Consider the following 13,068-nt stretch of genomic DNA (forward strand, 5'->3'; position numbering starts at 1 on the left):
CTAAATCCTGAAATCATCTAAATCCTAAAATCATCTAAATCCTGAAAACACCTAAATCCTGAAAACATCTAAATTATAAAATCATCTAAATCCTAAAATCATCTAAATCCTGAAAACATCTAAATCCTGAAAACATCCAAATCCTGAAAACATCTAAATCCTGAAAACATCTAAATCCTAAAATCATCTAAATCCTGGAATCATCTAAATCCTGAAACATCTAAATCCTGAAAACATCTAAATCATAAAATCATCTAAATCATAAAATCATGTAAATCCTAACAACATCTAAATCCTGGAAATATCTAAATCCTGAAATCATCTAAATCCTGAAACATCTAAATCCTGAAACATCTAAATCCTGAAATCATCTAAATCCTGGAATCATCTAAATCCTGAAACATCTAAATCCTGAAAACATCTAAATCATAAAATCATCTAAATCATAAAATCATGTAAATCCTAAAAACATCTAAATCCTGGAAATATCTAAATCCTAAAACATCTAAATCCTGAAAACATCTAAATCCTAAAAACATCTAAATCCTAAAAACATCTAAATACTAAAAACATCTAAATCCTGAAAACATCTAAATCTTGAAAACATCTAAATCCTGAAACATCTAAATCCTGAAAACATCTAAATCCTAAAAACATCTAAATCCTGAAATCATCTAAATCCTGGAATCATCTAAATCCTGAAAAAATCTAAATCCTGAAAACATCTAAATCCTAAAAACATTTAATCTGCTCAGAATCCAGACTGCAAAAAAAGAAAGGTTCATAGAACTTAAAATTTTAAGGCAACAAACTTTGGCAAAATTTTGAGTTAAGGACCTAAACTCAACATTTTAAGTTTTGTGTTGGAGTTTGCAAACTCATTTATCTAAGTTCTTCTAACTCAGTTGTAAATTGTATGAATTTAAAAGTTCAAGTTGGATTAACTTTGAATTGTAATTTTGACCAACTCAGATGTAAGTTACAGTGACCTAAAATGTCACGTAATCTAACTCTGAATCTTAACCTTTCCCAACTCAGGCTAAGTTGTAAAGACTCAATTTTTTAAGTTATAGCAACTGTAAATTCCAATTATTGGTAACTTAACCAAAGGTTGAAGTAACTTAAAATTTAGCTTTATGAGAACCTTTGATTTAGACTTTCAGTTCAGTTGTGTACCTCCCTGTATTTTCACAGCACCACATGTGTCCCAAATCTTTTCCTGACCATTGAGATATGGGTTAGCAGTCTCATTTTGCCCACACATGTGCGTGCAAGGACTAATCATGTAATTTGACCATACTCTATATCTGCAACAACATGAGCCCCACTTCTGTTCACAGCTCCCTAACTCATGGTGTGGGAATCAACACTTCCCATGACAGGGGTCGACATAGCCATTTGTCCGCTGGCCCGGTCCTGTTTTTCGAGCAGTGCGGACCACAAGACTTTACTTTTCACTTGTCCGCTCGGGCCACTAAAATATCTAACGGTTTATACATTCTTCACCTTTTTCAATAAAGTAAATTTTGCGAAAACGTGTAGATTTACCTCGTCTTCATAATTTAGTTTTTCTGCTAGTCCTGTGTTCAGACTTCAAGGGTTTCTATGGGAAACCTTTGATCACTTCTCCTTCTCTCCCTCCTGCGCGCGCGCGGCTTTCACTGCCGAGCACCACGCGGCACGCGCTCACTACTTTTTTTTTTCAAACTTTATTGAATGTAACAATTCAATACAAAACAATGTTAAACAGCAAGAACGAAGGCACAAGCCAGTGGGTTATTATTACATTTGATTATAAATCCGACACCGTCACTGAAGAGAGACTGAAGCATGTCAGAGATGTGGAAGACATGGCAGGAATAGAAAGGAATATGTTAGATGGAGTAATAGGTATAATTAGTAGTATGGACAGCAAGATATTTAATGAATGCATTGAAGATAAAACTGTATGCATTAAGCTTTAAGCTGAATGTCAAAGAATTAAAGGCAACTCCAAATACCTGAATCTCAGACTCAAATGCAGTAGAATGTTAAACTACTTAATTTTGTTTGTCTTTACAACACTGTAAGCAGTAAGTATTTCTAGTTAGCTGAATGATCTCAGTTAGACCTGCACAATATGAAGAAAACTCGCGATATGCGATATCAGAGATTAAAATTGCGATAACGATATAATTTGCGGTATATAAACAAACAGCAAAATAACCAAATAACCATTCCCAGTTAAAAAATTATACTCCAAATGACCCACGTTGACATAGGTTACAAACATCTAACATAACAGGGCTCCATCTGATTGGTCAACAATGTGAAGGCGTCCATCCGATTGGTCAAATGCATTAAGGGATTTATTTGATTCGTTAAGTGGTTCAAGCTGCCATTAGATTGTTTTAACACATTTAAGGTTTATGATTTATTGCGATATTTGCCGTTAGAAGCACCATGAAAACTTCTGAACTAGTGTTACCTACTACACTGCAGTGCTCTCTTCAAAACATCTGAAACAGACTAGAGCAGATTTAAGTTTGATATGGTCTATTTTCAGTCATTGAAAAGTGTAGAAATAAGTGATGTCACCAGAATGCACCAAATTGTACCATATTAAAAGTTTCCGGGGGGGCATGCCCCCGGACCCCCCTAAAGTTGCAAGCACCTGCGGAGCGGCGGGTCCCGCTATGCGCGGTGTCGGGCCAGTAACTTTCAGCTAGGGCCAGTAAGTTTCAAAAACTACTGGCCCTGTGGGCCAGTGCAAATTTCTGGGCTACGTCAACCCCTGCATGAGTCTTAGTTGCCATGGGCGGGGCAAACGCCCGGGTCACCAAAACGTTGTTTACAAAATAGCTGAAGCCCTGGGGGATCGCGTGTCCATTTGAAGATGATTTAGTTGATGAAGAAGCTCAGATAATACTTTTTCCACCGTGAGAGGCTGATAAGACCACATATGGATGTTTAAAGATAAACTTTTTACTTTGATCTAACTTCATTATTTGCTTCAGTTAAGATAAATCATTTTTTTTGTTAAGTCAGCTTAAAAATAACAGGTAGCTACCAGACATTTATATAACTTTCATTAAAATTAATTCAATAAAGTAGGTGAAACTTTGGTTACACTTTGCTGTGTGTATATATATCTATATCTATCTATATATATATATATATATAGATAGATATAGATATAGATATATATACACACAGCACGTGTTTTAAGTGTGTCTAAGACTAAATCGTGTTGTTGCTCGCACGTGTTTAAAGTTCAAGCCCTCGCGTGTAGGTGTGGAACATTTATTCTCCTTAGCTGACCATCTCCCGCGGGAGCGGTGTGCTGCCGTAGTAACAGCCGTGCATGATGAGAACAGTGGTTTGCTTCGCGAGTTTGAGACCCCTGCTGTACACTCTGGCACTGGTACACTAGCTGCAGGTCGGGAGAACGAATCAATAGTTCGCTTGCTCATAGCACAGACGCACATATCGTGTTGTTTTTTGTTTTTTTTTGTGACGATATTTGTCTCCGTTTCCTTCCCACAGATGTTTACGTGAGCTCGATTATCTCTAGGCCCCGCCCCTCCACATATTTTAGCCATTTGCAGTGGCTTTCCCTATTCTTCTCACACGCATTGGCCGCCTCAGACATCACTCAATGACACGCTCGCGTGCGCTCGCGTGTGCTCCAGTCTCATGAGTATTCGCGCGAGTGTGTGTGTCTGTCTGCGTGTGTGTGCGCTTGCGTCTCATTGATGATTTTATTGCTCATTTCATCGATCATTGACGTGCCCCTTCCACGTTTAATGTATAAAAAAAAAAATACGGAGGGTGGGGGAGGCAAATTTACTGGTAGCACATGTGCGACTGGATGTAAAATTCAGTCTCAAATTTTAGTCGCAAAATGCGACCAAATGGTCGCAGTCTGGAGCCCTGTATCAAGAGGACAAGAAAGATGACGTATATCAGGACAACCTGGGGGTAGAGGAAGCTGAAAAGCTGCTGACGTCTCTGACGGGCCAGTCTCACTGTGTAGATGTGTTACCCTTTGCTGTGCCTGTATGCACAGCCCTCATAAACCACAAGCACAAAGTCAACGTGACCCCAGGTTCTCAAAAGAAAATCAAAACTAACACAGATCACAAGATAAACAACACTCATATTCAGTTACACGTAATCAAAACACTCCAAACACTTCCTGTTAAGAGAAGAGGACCAGTCAGTTCGAATCCATGGTTACGAACACAAGGTTCAATTGAGTGGGCTGGAAACTCAACCACCCTCAGGTGGGAGGGAAATTATACCACCTGGATCCTTTCCTCTTCTGAATTTGACCTTGATTTCGTGGCAAGAGGTGGGAGGGAAACTCAACCACCTGAGCTGCTCCTCTCTCCTGAGTCCCACCACTAGGGGCGCTCCAGCTCTATTCTTGACGTGGGGAACTTTCGGAGGAAATGACAGCTGTGGCTAGCAACCCAGTGATTATTCTGCCCCTGTGTGAGTTGAACCTTCTTGGGAAACCGCCGGATCAGCTGCTGCCTGGAGGTCCTGCTGGACTCGTGTCAAAGGTCACAGTGGTTGATCTGCTGCCTGGAGGTCCTGCTGGACTCGTGTCAAAGGTCACTGTGGTTCAGCTGCTGCCTGGAGGTCCTGCTGGACCCGTGTCAAAGGTCACTGTGATTCATCTGCTGCCGTACACTGGCTCCAATGAAACCAGGTGTCACCTTCACTGCATGCAACGTTCTCTCCACAACATGGAAGGGTTTGTCCAACGTGCTCCCGACCATCTCCATTTGATGACCTTTATCAGCACCCAGTCAGGACCTGCGTCAGTCTCAGTGCGGACTCCTTCTATTCTCTTCGCTGCCTGTTTGGAGAAAACTAATATAAAACTATGGAGAGAATTTTAATAATCAGGGGGAGACTAGAGCTATGACAGTGTTGGATTTTTGATAACCGCGGTGATGAAGCACCAGGGGGCGCGGTGTCGCGGTTAACCGCAGCCCCCCCCCCCCCCCCCCCCAAAGAAAAATAAAAAACAACAAAAAATCCCCCGGCGGTCGCATCACAAATAAATACAATGGAGTATTCTTTATTAACAAATAACAGTAACAACTAATTACTACCTATCTAACTAATGAACTAACTATATAGCCTATATAGGTGTTGTGGATTGACTGTGACTGTGTGGGTCCGCGCTGTGTTTAGGAGGATGCGCGTGTTGATTCCTCTGCAGCGGACCGCTCTCTAGCTGCACGTGAGGCTTCACCTGTGCTCTCTGGTACAGACATCTTTTCAGAATATTATATATTGCCCAGTAATAAACAGACTGCAGACACTTTGTCACCTTTCCGCTGGCCATGAAGCCTGACACCCATGAAGAACGGGGGCAGGAGGCCTCGCAGACACATAACTTTGCGCTGCATAAAATAGTTCCCAAACAAAACATGTAGTGATATTCATGGAAATCTAACAGCGCGCGTTCATGTTTGGTGTTCTGGAGTGAAGGAGAACAGTAATAACCCCCCCAACACAAAATCCTCTGGCAGGCAGCCGTGTCGCGCACTTAAGAACGCACACAGCTTGTAATGGAAATGAATACAATGGAAATGAATAATTAGAACGCAGTAAAGATGGAAGAGATGGAAACTTCTGTTGTAGAATGAGGATGTGTGCTTCTGACAGCGCGCGCCTGTGTCTGTAAAGAGAGCCACGTGTCACGTGCAGCAGAGGCAGTGAGAGCACGCCGACCACAGACAGTGACAGGCGCGGTGGGAGAGAAGGAGAGAACAGTCTGAAGGAAAGAAGGAAAGTCTGAACACAGGACTAGCAGAAAAGGAAATTATCAGCAAAGATGAACGTGTTTAATGTGTTCATTATAGTTCCAATCACGCACCATATGCAGAACTTTCAAAAAAACTAAAAAGTGCGGTGATGCGGTTATCGTCACAGCCCTAGGTGAGGCATTGTTGTTTGGGGTTCCTGAGCATGGAAACCATGACTGTGGCCCTGTAAAAAGTTCTGTCTGCTACTCATGTGGGTCAAACTCACTCTCTGAATAACTGAGCATCTGATTGACATCAGAGCAAATGGTAGAGCGCCATCGCCATTTACTTTGGTCTGTGCACAGATCTTGCCCAATTTAGTTTGAATGTTTCGATTTATACTCTCCACCTTTCCTTGTGACTGTGGGTGTTATACCGTTTCACGTGAATGTTTCAGGCCTAACAGGGCTCCAACCTTCTGCAGGTCCTGGTTTCTGAAATGGATTCCATCGTCAGACCTGTCTTTTATGGGAAAATCATGGCGTTGAACGTGAATAGACATTTTATTACTGATTTTCTGTCTCCCTTCTTGGTGGGCCATGCCTCTGGCCACCCAGTAAATGCATCCAAGCACACCAACAAAAACTGTAACCTCTGATTGAGGTCACCATGTCTGTAATATCAATTATGATATTGAAGCATGGCTCTGGCTCCCACTCTGTTCCTGAACAGCTCTGCTCCTTCTGCTTCAGCTAATCCTGCTCAACATCTTCTGCTCTGTGAGCTGATTGGGGATCTGTTAGTCTTTTTGCCTTTCTGACCACATGCTGACCGTTCTGATCTTCCACTACTGCATATGCTGATCTCAATGCATCCTTGTCATGCCTGAAACAACAACCATCTGTAGAACTATTTGCTCCCTGTGGACTGCACATCCTACCTGATCTTCTCCTGTTTGTTCCACCGGTTCAGCACACACATGTGGTGTTCCTGTGGTCATGTGGTCTGTGATCCTTTGTGTGTGAATGTGATATTGGGTGCTTCTAAAATGTTGTTCAGAGAGTGTCAATTCCTGAGAGTTCACGTAAGCCACTCCACCATATGTGGTCAGTATTTGTAATGGGTGTCCCATGACTATGTGCTAGCGTGGTTTAGTTCCTTCAAATGTATGTTTGGTGCATTTGTGATGTCGCCTCTTCCATGTTGTCTAACATAACGCTTGGGTACATAAGTATTACTCTTCCTCCCCCTTTTCTCTGGAACAGAACACCGTTTGCTAGATCTTTTGTTCCAGAAACACCAAGAAAGAACGGACTACTACATATAATCTGGTGTGGCCAGCTCAGAGGCCGCAGCCAGGGTCTATTTTAGTTTACTAAAAGTAGTTTCATTCTCTGCAGCCCAGTGCAGGTCTACTTTAAGGTTCATCCTATTTTGCTGTCTGACCATGCCGTGGAGTGGATGGGTCAATCCTTTGTTATTGGGGACGTAATGTCTGCTTCAGCCAGGCAGACCTAACAATGACAACATCTTCGACCTTCATGTGCTTAGGATGAGACGCACAGCTGACCTGTGGGACTGGGAAATAATGTTTTAAGAAATCTACTTGTCTGCGGCACTCCTACAATTTTTCCGAACTTTACACCCTGTGGCTGCTATACGGCTAAGAATTACGCCTGTGGCGTCTAAACATGCATTCACCGTTTGAGCTGTTATCAGACTTTCATCCACATACTGGATGAGAGTGACGTTGCCTGACAGGGGACAGTCAGAGAGCACCTCCTTTAATACCTGATGGAAAATTCCTGGAGAGAGTGCGAACCCCTGTTGGAAACGCGTGTAACACATTTACTGGGTTTCACACGTAAATGAGAAGATGTCCACTATCAGAGTGTAGAGGCAGACCGAAAAGGGCATTGTCGAGGTCAATGCATGTAAACCAGGAGTGTGAGTGGTCCATTTTGGCCAGGGCTTTGATGGATTAGGATCAGAAACGGTTGAAGGGCTCAAAATGTTATATACAGCATTCAAATCGGTGGGCAATTTACCAACCCATCATCTGTGGTGCTCTGAGCCCACAGATGAGGTGGCTTTCAGCCAATTAAGGCCTTGGCCAAGGGATGGTCAGTCCGCTCATGACCATGACAGCAAAGTACCTGAGCGTGTTCTAGGGTGGCTTTGTCCTCCCCTCAACCATTATACCAGACTTGGGACATCTGAGTGAGAGTCTAATACGTTTGGGCTGAGGCGCGTTTTAACACTCCGCCTAATTTTTTAGTCTCATGGTTGGGATGCAATGTATGGGAAACATGGGGTACTATATCAGAAACAACGCCTCGTGAGAGGGTGTGAGCAGAGCGTCTACTACCCACCCCTCAGAGTCTACATAAATATGTAGTCTAGCGATCTGCTATTACTGTCCTGTTGGGCCTTGGTACCAGGTTTTCAGATTTCTATCTTTTTTAAAAATCACGAGAGGGGGTCAGACGGGGAGACGTAGGGCTCAAGGCTGGAGATCCAAGGTTTCCACACCAGGAAAGCTGACAGAATACCTTCATGCGCTTTGGTTTCTGGATCGAGTAATCCCCAGTACAAGTCTGCCAGTGGCTCCTCTGTTGGACGATCAAGGTACTGGGCCTCATGAGTGAGTTTATCCGCTCGGCAATGGAGTATAGTCCCATCTGGTAGAGTGACCTGTAACCCATCCGGGCTTTACAGACTGGTTGCTCCCAGCTTCACCAGCAGGTGACAATCCAAAAATCGACTGGCACTGTTGGCGAGTGCACAAAGTGGTGGTTCAGTCTGTTTGCTGACCTTAGTGTTCAAGGACTTGGTGTATGGCAGAGTCCGTGTCTCATTATTCTTGAGGATTCCAGAGGTTCCATGCCTCCTGGGATGCCAGTGTATTGCAGGCATTTGGTGAACAGGCCCGTGTCCACGCCCTCTTGGGGTTCTGCCCCTAGGTGGTCCACCTCTGGACCCATGGCATCCACAAGGCTGCCAAAGTTCGTATGGACAGCCTCTAGTCCAATGGCCAGGTTCCTCGCAGTAATAGCACAATCCAGCATCCATCAGTTCCCTGAGTGTACCGCCCCGGAAACCTTCGCCTCTCACCCCACCTCTCCCCGTCATTGTCGCCAAAATCCTGCGGGGCGAGGGCCGGATTGACAGCCGTCACCACTAAGACTGTTCATAGATGAGTTATAGGTTGTAAAATGAAACCAGGCCGGACCTGGCAGAAATGCACCAGACAAATGCGACCACTGAGCTTCCGTTGTAAGCCTAAGACATTTTATTTATATATTTAATATTATTTTGATCTTTTTACATTTTATTTTTTGTATTCATGTATTTATTCATTTTTGCTTTCTGCGTAGCCTCTGCCAGCTGCAACTCAATTACCTGTTTATTGACTTCTTCCAATTTATTGTCTTCCTTTTGACATTAAACGTTTCATCCACAATTGTTTCTCACTTTCAGGTGCATTCGTTATAGTTTGGCATTCTTGGTTTGAGTTTGTTAGTTTGAATCATATTATCATACCGAATCATAGTCCAAAGAAACATTGGTTGTTTAGTTAACACTGTGCAGACACCGGATCCTCTGTTTTTATTGAATGACACCAGCATGCACAGACACTTCTCTACACCATTTGCAGCAAATTCCAAACAAAGCGCTCTGACTGCATCTCCCTGGGAAACTCAAGGCTGCAGACCTGCAGCTGTGAGGAGAGGCTGAATCTCTAGGATGTGGGTCCAAACAGTATAACTGATTGTAATTTTCAAAAGCCCCGTCAGTGGACAGAATGAATGTAAGCATTGTCTGTCCAAACCTCAAAATCTTCTTCCCTTTTTTATTTTAATTTATTTATTTATCTTAAGTATTATTATAACTATTTGTGTGTCTGGACAAGATAGGTGTGAACTAACAGCATTTCTAAGTACAGTAAACCCTTGTTTGTCGCGGGGGTTCTGTTCCAAAAAGAACACGTGATAGGCAAAATCCGTGAAGTAGAAACCTCTATTTTTTTTTACAATCATTATAGAATTAAATACTCCATTATACATTGAAAAGAAAGAACAAACCATTTTACAGGCTTAAGCATTTGTTTCACAAATAAAAGTACTTTAGAAACGTTTTTTTCAACAAATAACTTCTGTACTGTACTGTCAAATAATAATTTGAATCATCAATGTGAACAGAAGGCTTCAAATCGCGGAGATAAGCCCCGCCCACCGCGACCCGAGTATTGGATTAAACGGGAGAAAATTTAAAATGATTATGAATAAAATACAAAGTACAGTGGGACATTTAGTGACTCAGGTGTATTTACTGCTCTTCAGACTGAACCGCTGCATCCTGACTCCGCTCTGCAGTGTTTTCTCCTTCTGAAGCCCGTGGTGCAGGTCTGTTTGTTCGGGAGAAGAACATAGTGATAGGCAGTTGTTGTCGCTCTTTTTTCTATGGGTTTTAGAGAAACTCGAAATTGCAAGATGATTTGCACGTACGTGTTGTAAAATTGGGAAGCTGTTTTACAGACGTGTACATATTAAACTGCAACTTTATTGATGCACAGGTAGAGAAGAAGCGGAGTGACTTTAGCCAATCAGAATGCAGAACACAATGCACGATGCAAATCCGTGAAGTAGCGAAACCGTGAAAAGTAAACCGTGTTATAGCAAGGGATCACTGTAGTGTGATTCCAGAAAAAGTTCACTAAAAAAAAAAAAACATCCATCTACAGAAATGACATCACTTGTATAATTAAAGATTTAGGAGCCCCTAATACTGCAACTTTCCGTTCATCCAAAATATATTTAATATTATTATTATTTTTATATTTATAATGTATGTGTATGTGTGTGCTGTACGTCCACCATCCTGTTCTATAAACAGTTCCCTGACAAACCTGCTTTGGCACACCTCCCTGTCCTAAGTGCATCTCATCTTCCTGTTTGTTCTGACCCCCCCAGAGGGAAGACGTTGCCTTTCTTCACTGCTCTGTCCTGTCAGTCGCATCAGATCCTCCTTGCTGCGTTTCACTTGCTTTTGCATACACTGGTTCCCCAATCACCTTGACCTCCAGCTGTCCCCAGAGCCCCCACTTCTCTATATCTATCTTTAGCCATGTCACCAACACAACTCCTACTAAACACAAACACAATTGACACACCCAACTCCAAGTGTTTTGTTAAAACACAGACAAAGCAAAGAATTATACAGTCCATAACTTTTAACACAATCAAAACTTTTACACAAAATCACAAAATACAAAACCCAACACATAACACTTGGGTATAACCCTTAATCAAACTAAGCCATTTCACTAAAATGAGTCTGTTAGTACGTAACCAGTATTGACTTTCATGTCTGTCTTTGTTTTTGTTTTTTTGTTTTTTTCCATATACACACAAACTCTGTCCGCTCCCCCGCTCCACCAGCAGACCTACGTGGGAACCTGCCGCTGCACATACCTCTCTGTGCAAAACCTTAATCCTCTACCCCTTTACAAAATAACGTTACAAAATATTTCTATTCTAATTTAGAATTTCTCAACAACATCAGGCTTATAAATAGGACCGTTCTTTTTTTTTTTTTTCAAACCATTTAGGATAAAAGTTGTCACCGTTGGTTCAGACATCGGCTGCTCCTCTTTTCCCAGCAGAATTTCCTCTCTGTCTGTTTCTTCCAGGTCTTTTTTATATTTTACTCTTCTTACATGTTGCGTGACCCTCACTAACGTTTTATCCAACAGATTTTCTGGAATGCTGTGGAAGTCCAAATGGAATTTCTAAAGACCAGTAATAGTTCACTTCATCATATGTTCTGCACTTTGCCACCACACCGCCAGCCGAGACCACCAATTGTAATCCTTCTAAAAACTATACCCTCACGCTTCTCTCCGGCTCTGTAAACTAACACACACACAAACATATATAATTGATTCTAATACTTATGTCATTAAATAAATGTTAAGACGCTTCTTGACAAACATCAGTGGACAATGCCAACTCCAAAAGTTGGCATTCCCACGTATCACAATTTACAAAAAAACGTTCACAGAATATTATCACGCTGTAATGAACTGCAACTTAGATATATAAGTACAGACGACTCAAAGATAATGTTGAAGTGTACAACTATCTTAACTTGCTGATATAGCGCTTTATTAGCTTGCTTTGACCTACAGAAGATTTTGTTCGACTCATGGAGCCCAGAGTGTGTGGATAGAAGACGCAACACAGGGATAAAGCAATCAATTGACTGTATTAAAGAAAGCAAAAAACAAAACAATAAGTTGAGACAGTGGAGAAATGAGTGTCCAGGGATCCACAGAGATATTTTTCAGTTTTTGGTTTTCAAAGTTCTTTTCCTTTGGGTATGGAGTCTTTTGCAAAGTTCCTTTTTCATAGGTTCTTAATTCAAGGTCTCATTGAGAGTTCGTGGGTAGCTCGCCAGGCACCATTCCTGTATGGTGCAGATCAAAAAGTTGTTCCAATAGGGATAAAAGTGGGAGTGGGAAAAAAAACCTGACCTAAACAAGGTCAAACAAATGATAGATTAGACACATACAAGACATACTATTTACAATACATTATTTACAACATATAAATGTATGTCATAATTGTAAGAAAAACAATAATCAAATAAGGTCCTAACAAAATTTGTAGAAACCTACTTTCAAATTTCAGGCCTATAAATAAATGGGTTTCAATGGGTTCCAATATTTCAAAAATAAAGTGCACTTTTAATCATATTTAGCTTCAGCATTAATCAATTCAGTTTAGCATTAATCAAAGGAGGAAAACAATGAATGAAATTAATGAATGAATTCAAAACCAAAATGGCCGACCAAGCACAAGTACAAAAAACAAGTTGAAAAGTCCTAAAATGGACAAAAATTGAAAACAATTAACTGAAATATTTCCAATTTCAACAGCAAAAAAAAAGACTAGCATGGCATTTCTCTGAGGTAGAAAGCCTTTGAAATACTAATGTACTGCTATGTGTGTGACCCGATCGCATAAACTCACCCAAGAGTAGTTAGTTCAAGGTGTGGTTGTTCAAAGAACTAGTGTAGCCCAAATGGAGATACTTATAAATTAAGATTTCATTGAGAGTTTGAGTTTAGGCTAGTATCTGAAAATCTTTGGTTCTTCTCAGGGAGGGAGGTGAAGTGCCCAAACAAAACACAAAGACAAAGATAATGGCTATGGTGCAAAAAGTGAAATTTAATATAGTTAACCCCAAAAGACATTTACAATATATACTGTTGGAAAATATAATCTGTCGCTTTGAGATTACTTTCCTTGTTGCATGTTCA

The sequence above is a fragment of the Oryzias latipes genome, chromosome 2 (assembly GCF_053564925.1).
Source record: "Oryzias latipes strain Hd-rR chromosome 2, Olatipes_Hd-rR_3.1".
In the NCBI taxonomy this organism is placed as follows: domain Eukaryota; kingdom Metazoa; phylum Chordata; class Actinopteri; order Beloniformes; family Adrianichthyidae; genus Oryzias; species Oryzias latipes.